Source organism: Quercus robur, chromosome 2 (assembly GCF_932294415.1).
Source record: "Quercus robur chromosome 2, dhQueRobu3.1, whole genome shotgun sequence".
Classification (NCBI taxonomy): domain Eukaryota; kingdom Viridiplantae; phylum Streptophyta; class Magnoliopsida; order Fagales; family Fagaceae; genus Quercus; species Quercus robur.
In genome coordinates, this window is record NC_065535.1 from 57,795,690 (window position 1) to 57,807,564 (window position 11,875).

An 11,875-nucleotide genomic window follows, 5' to 3' on the forward strand; every position below is an offset into this window, starting at 1 on the left:
ATCTCAATATAGTAAAGTTTTTCACTCATTTTAAAAGAGTTGTCAATCAAAAGCGGGATAAGGAGTTAGAAGCATAATACAACTATGATGCCCCAATTTGATTGATTGTGTGATGTGTGTGGGTGTGTGATAAGTCCTACATTGGGTATTTACTGGATAAATATGGGCTTTATTAACAACTACAAGGAGCCTTAATTGTGACTAGTCTTTTTGAGGTATAATGCAGATGTGGTTAGCTCTTTTTCTTGGGTCGTTACATATGGTATTAGAGCTTAGGTTATGATCTTGTAGACTTCATGCTAGGTTTTCAAAAGCCTAATATAGTCGACCTACCTAAGGTTAGTTTGATTTGTAGGAGATTCTCATAGGTTTAATTATTGAATGATAGTTTTCTATATGCCCTATTCAGAATTTGGAGTGCTTTGGGGAATTGGAAATTGCAAAACTTTATTTAGGGATTAAGGTTTGATGCTAAAGCTATGATTCCTTGATTTTAGTTTATATGGAGTAAGGAAATTAACGGAAAGTTCTTAGTGTGAAGGAAAATCAATTTGTGGTTATTGTAGTTCACATTATATTATATGTTATTATATAAATTCTAAGGGTGTTTAGAGAATTCAGTAATATATCGGTGGACTTCCTTGGATTCTAATGTTAAGGACCGACTTTCTTTGGATCATTGTTCTTGTTAGGGTTGACCTACATGGATTACCATAGCTTTATTTATGTGTGAGGTAGTCCCTAAATGTTTTTGAGACATGTTTTGTTACTTAGAAGTTTGAGGTCCGCAATTTCTTTTCTATGGACTTGGAGGTTTGTTTAATATCCTTGGGAATAAATTTTGATGCCAGAAATGTAATTTTTTGAATTTAATTGATAAGAGTTAATGGATTGGCTCAATAGAAAATGAAGTGGATAGAACACAAGTACGTGGTACTATTGAATTGGACTAGTGAACCATATTTTTGATTGGATATTAAAGGAGTTGGGATGGCTAGAGAGTTTATTTTGAAAGACTATTACAATTTGAATTATAATCAATTGTTGTACCTTTTGTTTTATATTGGTAGATGGTTAGTGATTATAAATTGCAGTGTACTCTTAAGTTCTAGACTGCTAGGACTATTATTTGCAAGGTAGGAAAAAAAAAAAGATTAAAAGGAAGGGTATTTAAGTAAATCTCTTGTGGGGTCAATTTTATAATTTATAATTATAAGAGAGTTTTTAGAAAATAAAGTTGGAACCCTACCTATATATAAGCTTATTAAGCCAATGTATATGGAGAGATATTTTAAGAGAGGAGACTACCCAAAAGACTGAAGTAGAGAAGGATTGACTACACCTTTCAGGTAAGAGCCTAAGAATCTCTTTCTTGTCAAATCTAAGCTTTATTTAGAATTAGAGTTTTTTTTTTTTTTTTTATGCGGATATTTTGGCCAGTAGTGAAACTATTTAATTATTCAAGAGTTTTAATGATGCATACGAAGAAAAGTTTGGATTTATTTTCGGTAAACTAGACACTATTACTGCAGATTCTTCTATGTTCAGACTTAATCTTTATTTATGCCTTTTGTTGCGTTGAACGGAGATGGAATTTGCAGATTTTTAGACTTCGTGAGATAAGTTTCTGCACAACCCTTTATTAAAGGAATAGTACCGAATTAATGGAGTTAAGGTCTGATAAGTAAAAAATAAAAATAAAAAATTTGTGTATCCGTAAAAGCCCAGGTGCTTTGATATAGATGATATAGTCATGTGTCTAGTTTTGTCCTTATCTCAAAAGTGAACTAAGGGTGGTAGGTGACAGAAAGTAAAGGAAAATATATATCATGAATATGTGGATTTTTTTTGTGAGTTAATAATGAGAAATTATTAGTTTTTTTTAGTAGTTTCTCTTCTGGCCGGGTATCGTTATAAGTTCTTCTTAAATTATTTGATTATTGAGTAAATGGTACTTGTAAAATTGTTTTAGGTGAAATCTAAGGATTTTTAGAGGAAGTGTTAGGGAAAAAATCCTTTTGGAATAGCTTTTGGAGGTAAGTAACCTTATCCTAATTAGGTTTTATTTTGCTTATATTAATGTATTTTTAACTATTGAAAATTGTTTATATTTGTAAGAATTTTTATTTCTATTGTATTACTGATTTCAAGTAAAGGATTATTACAAATATATTTTAATACTGAGTATATGATTTTTATATACATGCTTGAATAAGATATATTTTTGTTAGAAAATATAATTTCATATATATGATTATGAACAATTTGACTATGAATTTATTCTGATACCCAGTCAATGGGGGTTATTCATTGGCACTCTGATACCCAAACCAATGAGGGTTTATTCATTGGTATTCTGATACCCAAACTAATGAGAGTTATTCATTGGTACTTTGATACTCAAACCAATGAGGATTATTCATTGGTACTCTAATGCCCAGTCATGGGGATATAGCTGACCATAGTCATAAGATTGTTAAGAATATGAATTATATTTGAATATTTGAACTATTTTGAGTCCTTAAAACTACAAATATGAATTTGGAAATATTTGAGTATTTGAACTATTTTGAGTCATTAAAACTGCTTATGTATTTTTGGAACCTATTGCAAGTTATAGCTTTTGATATATGGAAAACTGACTATTTTCTAAACCATCTATGATATATTTGTAAGATTAAAGTATGTGATATATGTGCAACTTATTATTTTAAGACTTCGAAAATTCGTCAGTTATTTTGGAAACACATAGTGTATTATAACTTTGAAAACACATATTACATCTTATCCTTTACAGATTTATTGCTTGATAGAACTTATTAGGATTTTGGTTACTTATTGAGTTGTCAACTCACCCCTTTTTCCCCTTCAGTTTCAGATTGTAAAGAATAGCAAGTTTTGGGAGTTTTGATGTTGTGTTGTGAGTAGGAAAAGAAGCTTAGTGATTTTGGGATTTGATGATCTTCTAATAATTTTATATTTATTGGCCAATTGGTATTAGGGTGAATTGCAAATTACACCCCTGAAGTTTGGGGTTAGTTGGATTTTACACCCCAACATTTTAGAAACTTGATTTTACACCCTGAAGTTTGGTTCCGTTAGCAATTTATCTCCCATGGTTAGTTTCTGCTGTTAACTGACACATCACCATGCTGACATGTTTTATTTTTGCCAAATCAATCCCAAAACTACATAGTTTTAGGGATGACTAAGTTAAAAGCTGTCATAATCAAAACTAGTTGTTTTATGCCTAAACTTAAAATACAAACCTCTAGCCTAAACATCACCATTCAGGCCAAACTCTAAAACAAAAAACAAAGAACCACGGAGAAAGACCTCCGAGGATCTGACCTCCTTAACCCATACCCCATGAACCCAGACCTCCCAAACCCGTACAGAGGAGGGTTACACTGCTTTGCACAGAACTATAAACTAGGACAATAGTTCAATGCCTGAGAGAAAGTAGGACACTAGTGGATTGCATCATTGTCTATGCATATCCCAAGAAACAGTAGCAGAAGGACCGTAGAAAATTGCAAACTTCCTTTTTATGGACACATCACATATACAGTATATTTCAAACATTCATAAAAATGCAAATTGAGATTCCCCATTAAAGTTACATAGGTAGAAACAATAGGCAAACTAAAACAATTCTCATCAATTACACAGCCATTAGAATGCTTACCAAATTCATTTACTCATTATTTGAAAATTCAAATGCAGATAAAATCTCCCCAAGTCTTATATTCGCTTCAAATAGAAGTTTCTGACAAACATTAAGACAAAAGGTAAGCAGACAGCATGCTTCATTCATTTTTCTTGCTTAGAGTCAAGAAGTAATTAAGGGTGCATTAAGGCCTGAGAGGTCAGATCCTCAGAGGTCTTCTCCGTGGTTCTTAGTTTTTTTGTTTTAAAGTTTGGCCTGAACGGTGATGTTTAGGCTAGAGATTTGTATTTTATGTTTAGGCATGAAACTACGTAGTTTTGATTGTGCCAGCTTTTAACTGGGTTATCAATGAAACTACGTAATTTTGGGTTTAATTTGGCAAAAATAAAACAAGTCGGCATGGTGACGTATCAGTTAACGGTAGAAACTAACCATAGGGGGTGAATTGCTAACGGAACCAAACTTTAGGGTGTAAAATCAAGTTTCTGAAACATTGGGGTGTAAAATCCAATCAACCCTAAACTTTAGGGGTGTAATTTGCAATTTACTCTTGGCATTATGTACATGAGGTTTGGATATTGTTTTTATTAAATTATTGGAGATCTATTCATAAGTAATTGTTGAGGTATTTTGGATTTATTTGATTTAATTTTTGAGGATAAATTTTAGTTGCTAAAAAGGCCTTGCACACTTGTAGGGTGCTTAATTTATAAGCGTGTGGCAGTTGTCACGTGCCTATCTTTATAATTGGATTCGGGGCGTGACAACAACTCTAGACATAAATTTCCAAGATTGAAGCTCAAAAGCTCTCCTATGCTTAACAAAGTAGCAACAGTGTACACGCCTACATTATTTGATTTATTTCAAACAGAAGTTGAAGAGGTAATGACACTTTCCATCCTAGAACGCACGCCTATGTTATTTGATTTATTTCAAACAGAAGTTGAAGAGATAATGACACTTTCCATCCTAGAACGCAATGTGAGTCAAACATATAGTTATGTGGTTGGAGTTTTCAATCAATATGGAAAATATGAAGTCATGTGGAATCCATTAGATGAGACTCTATCTTGTAGTTGCAGAAAGCTTGAGTCATTTGGTATTTTATGTAGGCATGGTTTGAAAGTTCTTGATGTATTGAATATTAAGTTGATTCCTAATAGATATATCATGAAGAGGTGGAGAAGAGATGCAAAATATGGAGGCGGAAAAAATTGCACAACACATAACATTAAGCCGAATACTCGACTGGAATATGTAGATTCGCATCGAGATTTATGTCCAAAATATATTCAATTGGTGAATGAGGCATGTGAAACTAATGAAGGCCATAATATTCTAAGCTTAGCAATTGTAGATTTGAAAAAAAAAAAAAAAAAAACACTTTGTGATCTTAGGAAGTGCAAAGCTAATGTAGAAGAAGACATCATTAGGCCTTCCATCAATTTTGCAAACAAAGAAAATCAATTATGTGTTTCGATTACGATTATACCAAAAGGGATAAAGAAAAAGGAGATTTATCGTAATAAAAAATGTAGGACGAAATCATGGATAGAAAAGATGCCGAAACCAAAGGAAGACACATCAAAGAAGAAAACAAAGAAAAGAAAAGTGCAAGAGGTAATCTTCTAAATTATCATTATTTTCACCATTCTATTTTATTTTTACACATTAATATAGTATACTATTATTGTTGCTAAACTAGTACAATTTTTACAAGAAATATATGCACATGACATCATGACACAAAAGAAAACTAAGGATATCTCTTCTGGAAATATTACTAGTTTTACACAACTTTTAATGGTAAAGATATTTACAATTATATATTTTACTTTGATATTAATAATAGTTTAGATGCATGATTTGATAATTTTAATGCTAAGCTTGCGATATGTGTAATGTGTAATTGGTTTTTTTGTAGTTGGCTTCTATAAGTTCTGCATCACATCAGGGAGGCTCATCAGCAAGTGTTGCATTAGCATCACATTTAGAGAGTATATCAAGTGTTGTAGGCTCCAATGACAAAATTAATGGTGCGGGAGGTCTCTTGACTCAAGGAAGTGTTGCAAGTGGAGGTCCCTTGACTCAAGAAAGTGTTACAAGTGGATGGAATGAGATGGTTCATAAAGTCAAGCCATTTTTCTAGTTTAGGATCATGTTTTCTAATCTATGACACATGCTGAGATTAAGTGCTCTTATTTTGTAATTTTCCTTGTTTAGGATTGGAGTTTTGATGGTCCAAAACTTAATCACATTTGGTCACATTCAAATGTTCAAACTTAGTCACATTTGTGACCAAGTGTTCTAGGTTTGTAATTTTCTTACTTTAAGATTGAAGTTATGATAATCCATAAATTTCCTTTTTTTACCAACTGACAGTGATATGCATGTCTAATGTATCTCTGCATGGTGTTAATTTCTGCATAATTATTTGTTGCTGCATAAATTTTTATGTTTTTCTGCATAATTACTGTTTCTGCAGATTGTAATTTCTGTATAATTACTGTTTCTGCATAATTACTATTTGTGTTTTTGCATAATTACTATTTATGTTTCTGCATAATTACTGTTTGTAATTTATGCGTAATTACTGTTTCTGCATAATTATTGTTTGTGTTTCTACATAGTTGTTGTTTTCTGCGTAGTTGTTGTTTTTTGCAGAAGGTTTGATGTATTAGGAGTAGATCAGTTTCCTCCTTTGCTGTAGATAGTGTTCAGTTTTTGTCTAAGCAGGAGTTGTTGTTTTTATACGTAAGTGTTGCTATTTGGGGAAAAAAATTATATAAATAAGCCAAGCTTTTAGCGTATGTTTCTAAGGCAAGTACCCAATGCCATCAGTGAATATAATGTATTTTGCAATATAGCAATCTAGTTGTCATCTTGCTTTATTGCAATCTAGTTGTCATCAGTGAATATAATGTATATTGCAATCTATTTTGTAATAAAGCACTATTTAAATTTCTAAGGCAAGTACACATGTGCAAAGCAGTTTAAGGCCAAAATGCAAATCACTTAGTTTTTGGTTAAATGCAAATCACTTGGTTTTTGGTTAAATGCAAATTCATGTGAATTCTGTGTACTTGCATTGCAAATTGGTAAGGGAGCCAGTTAATCACTTTCTTTTACATTGCTCAGCTAATCTGTGTACTTGGGTTGCACCCCTATAAGTTACTTGGCATTACAATCAAAATTCAATCCAACAAAGGAGACAATAAGAGAATTTAATAATAAAAAAATGAACAAATTTTATTAAAATGTACAATTTGATCACATAACAAGAATTCTATTGAAATAAACACTTTGATTATAATAACATGAAACTTCTACAATTGGTGTGCTTATTGCTTGACTATACATTCCACCTCTTGCTTCTTAATTATACATTCTATCCAAAGTCTACAATTTTCAATCTTAGCTTGATCACTTCGACTTGCCTCGTGTTAAACAACTTGCCCCATCTCTTGGTATGAATGTATGATGCTTCTTTGTTATATTAGTTCTTTTGGTATCAAAGCTTTGGGGTGTATCATAGCTCCAAAGGCCCTTCCAAATTACTGATAATTAGGATCAATGAAACCTACAAGCAATATTAACAAATCTCAATCCTTCAGAATTATAGAGAAACCGATAACAAAACCTGTCCAAAAAATTATGCAGACTTTTCAAATGGATAACCAAAAGGCCAATACAAGAACCAATCTACAAAAAGAGAGGCACAAAAAACAGTCAGAAAATTCAATTATTCTTCCTATAAGAGCTTTAAAGTTCAAATACCAACCACAAAAGGGTTCTCAACAATTCAAATTATTGAAAATCGAAAATTCATCTGCCTCACACTAAAAGCTAGTGTATATCAGCAGCTAGCAGCTAGTAAACAAAAATCTAGCCATAGGCTGAATGTTTTCTTTTACAGTTCATCATCAAAATACAATTATGTGCATTCCATTACTACAAATGACAATTTACACACACCCAATTCTACAATCAGTGGCATGGCAGGGAAAACAAAGAGACATTCACAATACATTCCCTAAAACCTTTCATAAAAAAGTGAACAATTAAAAATAAAATCAAAATCCATGCAAAAGCACAAACATTTACATAACAGTGAGACCCAAAAAAATACCCACAAACCAAAAAAATGGAACCAAACATTCTAATAACCACATCATAAAACACACACACACAAATAATATATAAAAATTTTAAGTGTATAAACTATTCCTAATTCAAAAGAAAATCAAAAACCCAAGAAAGCACTATCACAAAGCAACTTCTAGCGGATGAAGTTGGAGAAAATCTTCTGCTTATAGTGTTTGGTGGCATCATGGCGGTGGGGCAAGAGAGAAAGTCGAACCTTGGAGAAGAGAGAGAGAAAGAGAGTTTGAAATATTTAGATAAAAAATCTTCTGCTTATAATGTTTGGGTAAAAGCTTGGAGCATTAAAACTTGATCAAATCGTAGCCTTGGCTCAGGTGGTACTGGTGGCACCGTGACGGTGGGGCGAGAGAGAAAGTCGAACCTTGGAGAAGAGAGTGAGAAAGAGAGTCTGAAATATTCAGATGGGTTTGGTGAGAGAGAAACTGTGGGTTGTCCGGTTGAGTTAAAGAGCCTCTAGTTTAAGTGTTTAACCATAGTTAAGTGTGGTTTGGGTTAAGTTATGACTTGGCACGTTTTTGACCCTTGATAGTTTTCAAAATGATCCTATTCGTGAACTGGACACTCTCCATTTCAAAGGGAAATGGAGAGGATTCGGATCCGTTTGGTATGATGTTTTGAGCAACAGTTTTCAGTGTTTAAACAATATTACACGTGTTTCCACACACTTTTTTACCCACACGTATTTCCAAAAAATACAAATAACGTTACTAGAACAATATTACCAAACGGCCCCTAAAAGTCTAAGTTTCAATTTTCAAAGCCAAATTAATGGGCTTAGCCAGGTAGCCCACAATTTTGCTATTTGCAGTGACCTCCACAAAGGCACAAACATACCCTCATTCTGATTTTAATATGCCTTTGAGAATCAAACTTGCACGTTTTGAAACAATTACTTTTGATAAAGAAGAAAAGCTTTCACAAATTTGGAGCATCTACCGACCTGCCGAAAGACCCTCATAGGATTAGGATAGGATGAAACGACAAATTTTACTAAAAAGGCCTTTTTAAACAAATAAGAAAGTTGTTAACAAAAAATTATTAACAAGCTTTAACAAGTTTTGTTATTTGAAATGTAATGAACTTCCTCATATTATTATCATTATTGTTTCTTTTTTGTTTTTGTTGATTAATACTTTGAAAATATATATAATTAATCAACATAAGGTTCAATTGCCAAGTTTAGTAACGAGACTACATAAGCTTGTAACTAAGTGGGGCATTAAGGTGCCAAAGACTTTGTAATTGAATTGGCATCACTCCAATCTCCATGCACTAAGTGCTTGAAGGTTTAGAAAATAAAGAGTATTAATTTAGTATTGACGTTAGCATCCCTCATCATCCTTGGGTAAATGGAACGAATACTGATTAAAAAACAAAAAAAACATAGGGTCCAGGTCATCTACCTAAATTAAAACTGGCCCATATTTGCAACCCAATTTGGGTATATCCGCATATACGTAAGGCTATTTACTAGGTTTTTAGCTCGAACTTGGGAGCAATTATTGGGCGGCCTCAAACTTCTCACTTCCAATTATAATCGTTTCCATTATTACCACGATATCAAAAATTCAGAAAATGTTGTGCGTGATAACCAACCATCAAGATACAATATAAAGTTAATCTAATGCCACAAATCCGAATATGAGATTGAGCATTAGAAAATTCTCCAACTTTTTATCCAAAAAAAAGAATATATTCTTAACTTAAACAATAGAGATTTTGTGACCAATGCCCCTTGATCTTCTACTTATTCTTTTTTTTTTTTTTGGGGGGGGGGGGGGGGGGGCATTGGTCATGTTAATTTATTTCTTGTTAGTTTAAAAGTGAATAAGCTTATATGTATATTATAATTTAATAGTGTTACAAGAGATGATGAATTTAAACTTTAAACATTATTGTCGGAAATACAATTAGATATTAGTTGAGCTCAAAGCTACTCAAATGGATATTCTAGTATACAATCCACCAGTTATAATTATCCTTCCATCTGTTTAGGAGTTGAAAAATGAAATAAACAAGGGTTCACAGCATAAATTAATAATCCATTTTTAGGATATTTTATATGAAAAATAAAATAAAAGGCTCCCAAAAAAATTAATCATTTTTTCATCTTCTCATAAAAGATTTCCTTAAATAGTTTATTAATGGATGCTCTAAAAGCATAGGTTGTTTTTTTAAACAAAGCATAGGTTAGTAGAACCCAATAAATAAAAACACTATAATTTTGGTTTATTCATTCATTTATTTATTATTATTATTATTTTTGGGAGAAATAGAAGTTTTAATTGGGTCTAAGGCAGTGGCGGAGCTAGAAAATTTTTCTAGGAGGCCAAGCTAAATATAAAAAAATTATTTAGTAACTATTCAAAACCTAAACAATTACACAATGTATAAAACGTGTTATAGGGTCACAGTTCGGGACCCAAGCCCAAAAGGTATGGGGTCTTGGTCCAAGGAGCCCAGAAACAACGAATTTGTAGAGAGTAAACTGTAGAACTAGGTCTTAGCGAATTGGACAGCGGTTAGTATTGGGCTATACAGCAGTTGAACACAAGTAAAACACGTTAGTATCCATAGATTCTCAGTCCGAGGAAATAAGATGAATATATGTCGGTCACTGTTTGAAGATTATGGTTGTTTGTACTACTACAGTATTCTCTCCTCTTTTTTCTCCCTCCTCCTCCTCATGAGGACTCCCCTTCTTATATAGTCTTCTTGAAGCCATCGTGGTCTTACACTTGTTGATCATCTAGACCCTTACTTGAATGTTGTCCCATCAGACACCCCCTTTCAGCCTTCTGTGAGTTGTGGTGGCCAAGGCAGCAATTTTCACAGGTCCTCTTCACATTAATGAGACCAGAAAAGTAGCTGCAACGCATTTAATGCGGTAGCAGCAGCCTCTCCTTAGATATTTTACATTTCCTTCTTTCCTGCGGGTCTGTGGGATGCATCCCTACTGCTAATGTCTGTTGGGGTGGGTCCTTCTAGTAGACAGAATGTATGTTTGAGCCATACTCATCACATTCGAGGAGGCATTCCTCCTCAGATCGTCCTTCAAATGCCCCCCTGTCTACGAGAGCTGGGTTGGAAATCCTTTTGGGCATCCCTTTCCTCTCCTCGGGCATTGCTAATTGTCCCGGATGGGGCCTAAGGCCCATTACATGATTTGGGGCATTTGCCCTTACACTTGTATTCTGGACTAATTTAAAAGAATTAAAGAGTTAAAAGCCTAAATTCTAAAATTTGTGGGGCCAATAACTATATATATATATTTTTTATAATTTGTACTTTTTTAATTATTTGAATACCATATATATAGTTGAAAATTGCAAAAGCTAGGGGCCCATGGCCCCCGAAGCTTCACTTATGGCTAGAGGTACAAAGCCCAATGGCAGCTCTAGAGGTTTTTTTGAGGGTGGTCATTTAGAAACTTAAATTATATGAAATCTTATAAAAATAGAACTTCTTATATTGACAAAAAAAAAAAAAAAAACACACACACACATTCACACACACACACACACACGAGCAAACACATAAAGTCTTACAATTCCTTTTACGAATTTTCTTATTTTGAAATCATTACATAATAGTTTCATTTTCAATGTTGCATACTACATCCCTTTTTAAATTTTAGTCAAGTAAAATTTTTGTTGGACCTTTTTTTTCTTTTTCTTTTTTTGGTAAAGACCTAATATATTGTTAAGGGGACTAAAGTTTAAGGAAAAAGTTTGGCTACAAACTAAGTTGTAGCACAAGGCTACAACTTTTATTAAACAAATTAACATTTCTACATATTTTGAAAATCTAATTGTTGAATTGCATTTTCTCTATGTTCTTAAAATACATGTCAAATTTCATGCCAATCGAATGTTATTTGCTATTCGATCCATAAACTTGTTTTTTATGTATAATTTTAGACTATAAAAATTTGAAATTTAAATATTTAATTGATAATATAGTTATTGATCTTTAATCTTTTTGAAATTTTACAAATATGAAGGATGTGGGAGGCCTGAGGACCGAGGAAAGGGTTGTAGA

At 32.8% G+C, this 11,875-nt stretch overlaps 1 long non-coding RNA gene across 1 annotated transcript; it reads left to right on the top strand.

Moving 5' to 3' along the window:
- Positions 1 to 1,303: 1,303 nt before the first annotated feature.
- On the top strand, positions 1,304 to 4,996 carry LOC126706900 (uncharacterized). The gene is made up of 3 exons (XR_007648754.1): positions 1,304 to 1,349; positions 1,973 to 2,036; positions 4,368 to 4,996. It is a non-coding gene; the product is annotated as an uncharacterized LOC126706900 (long non-coding RNA).
- The last annotated feature ends 6,879 nt before the right edge of the window (positions 4,997 to 11,875 follow it).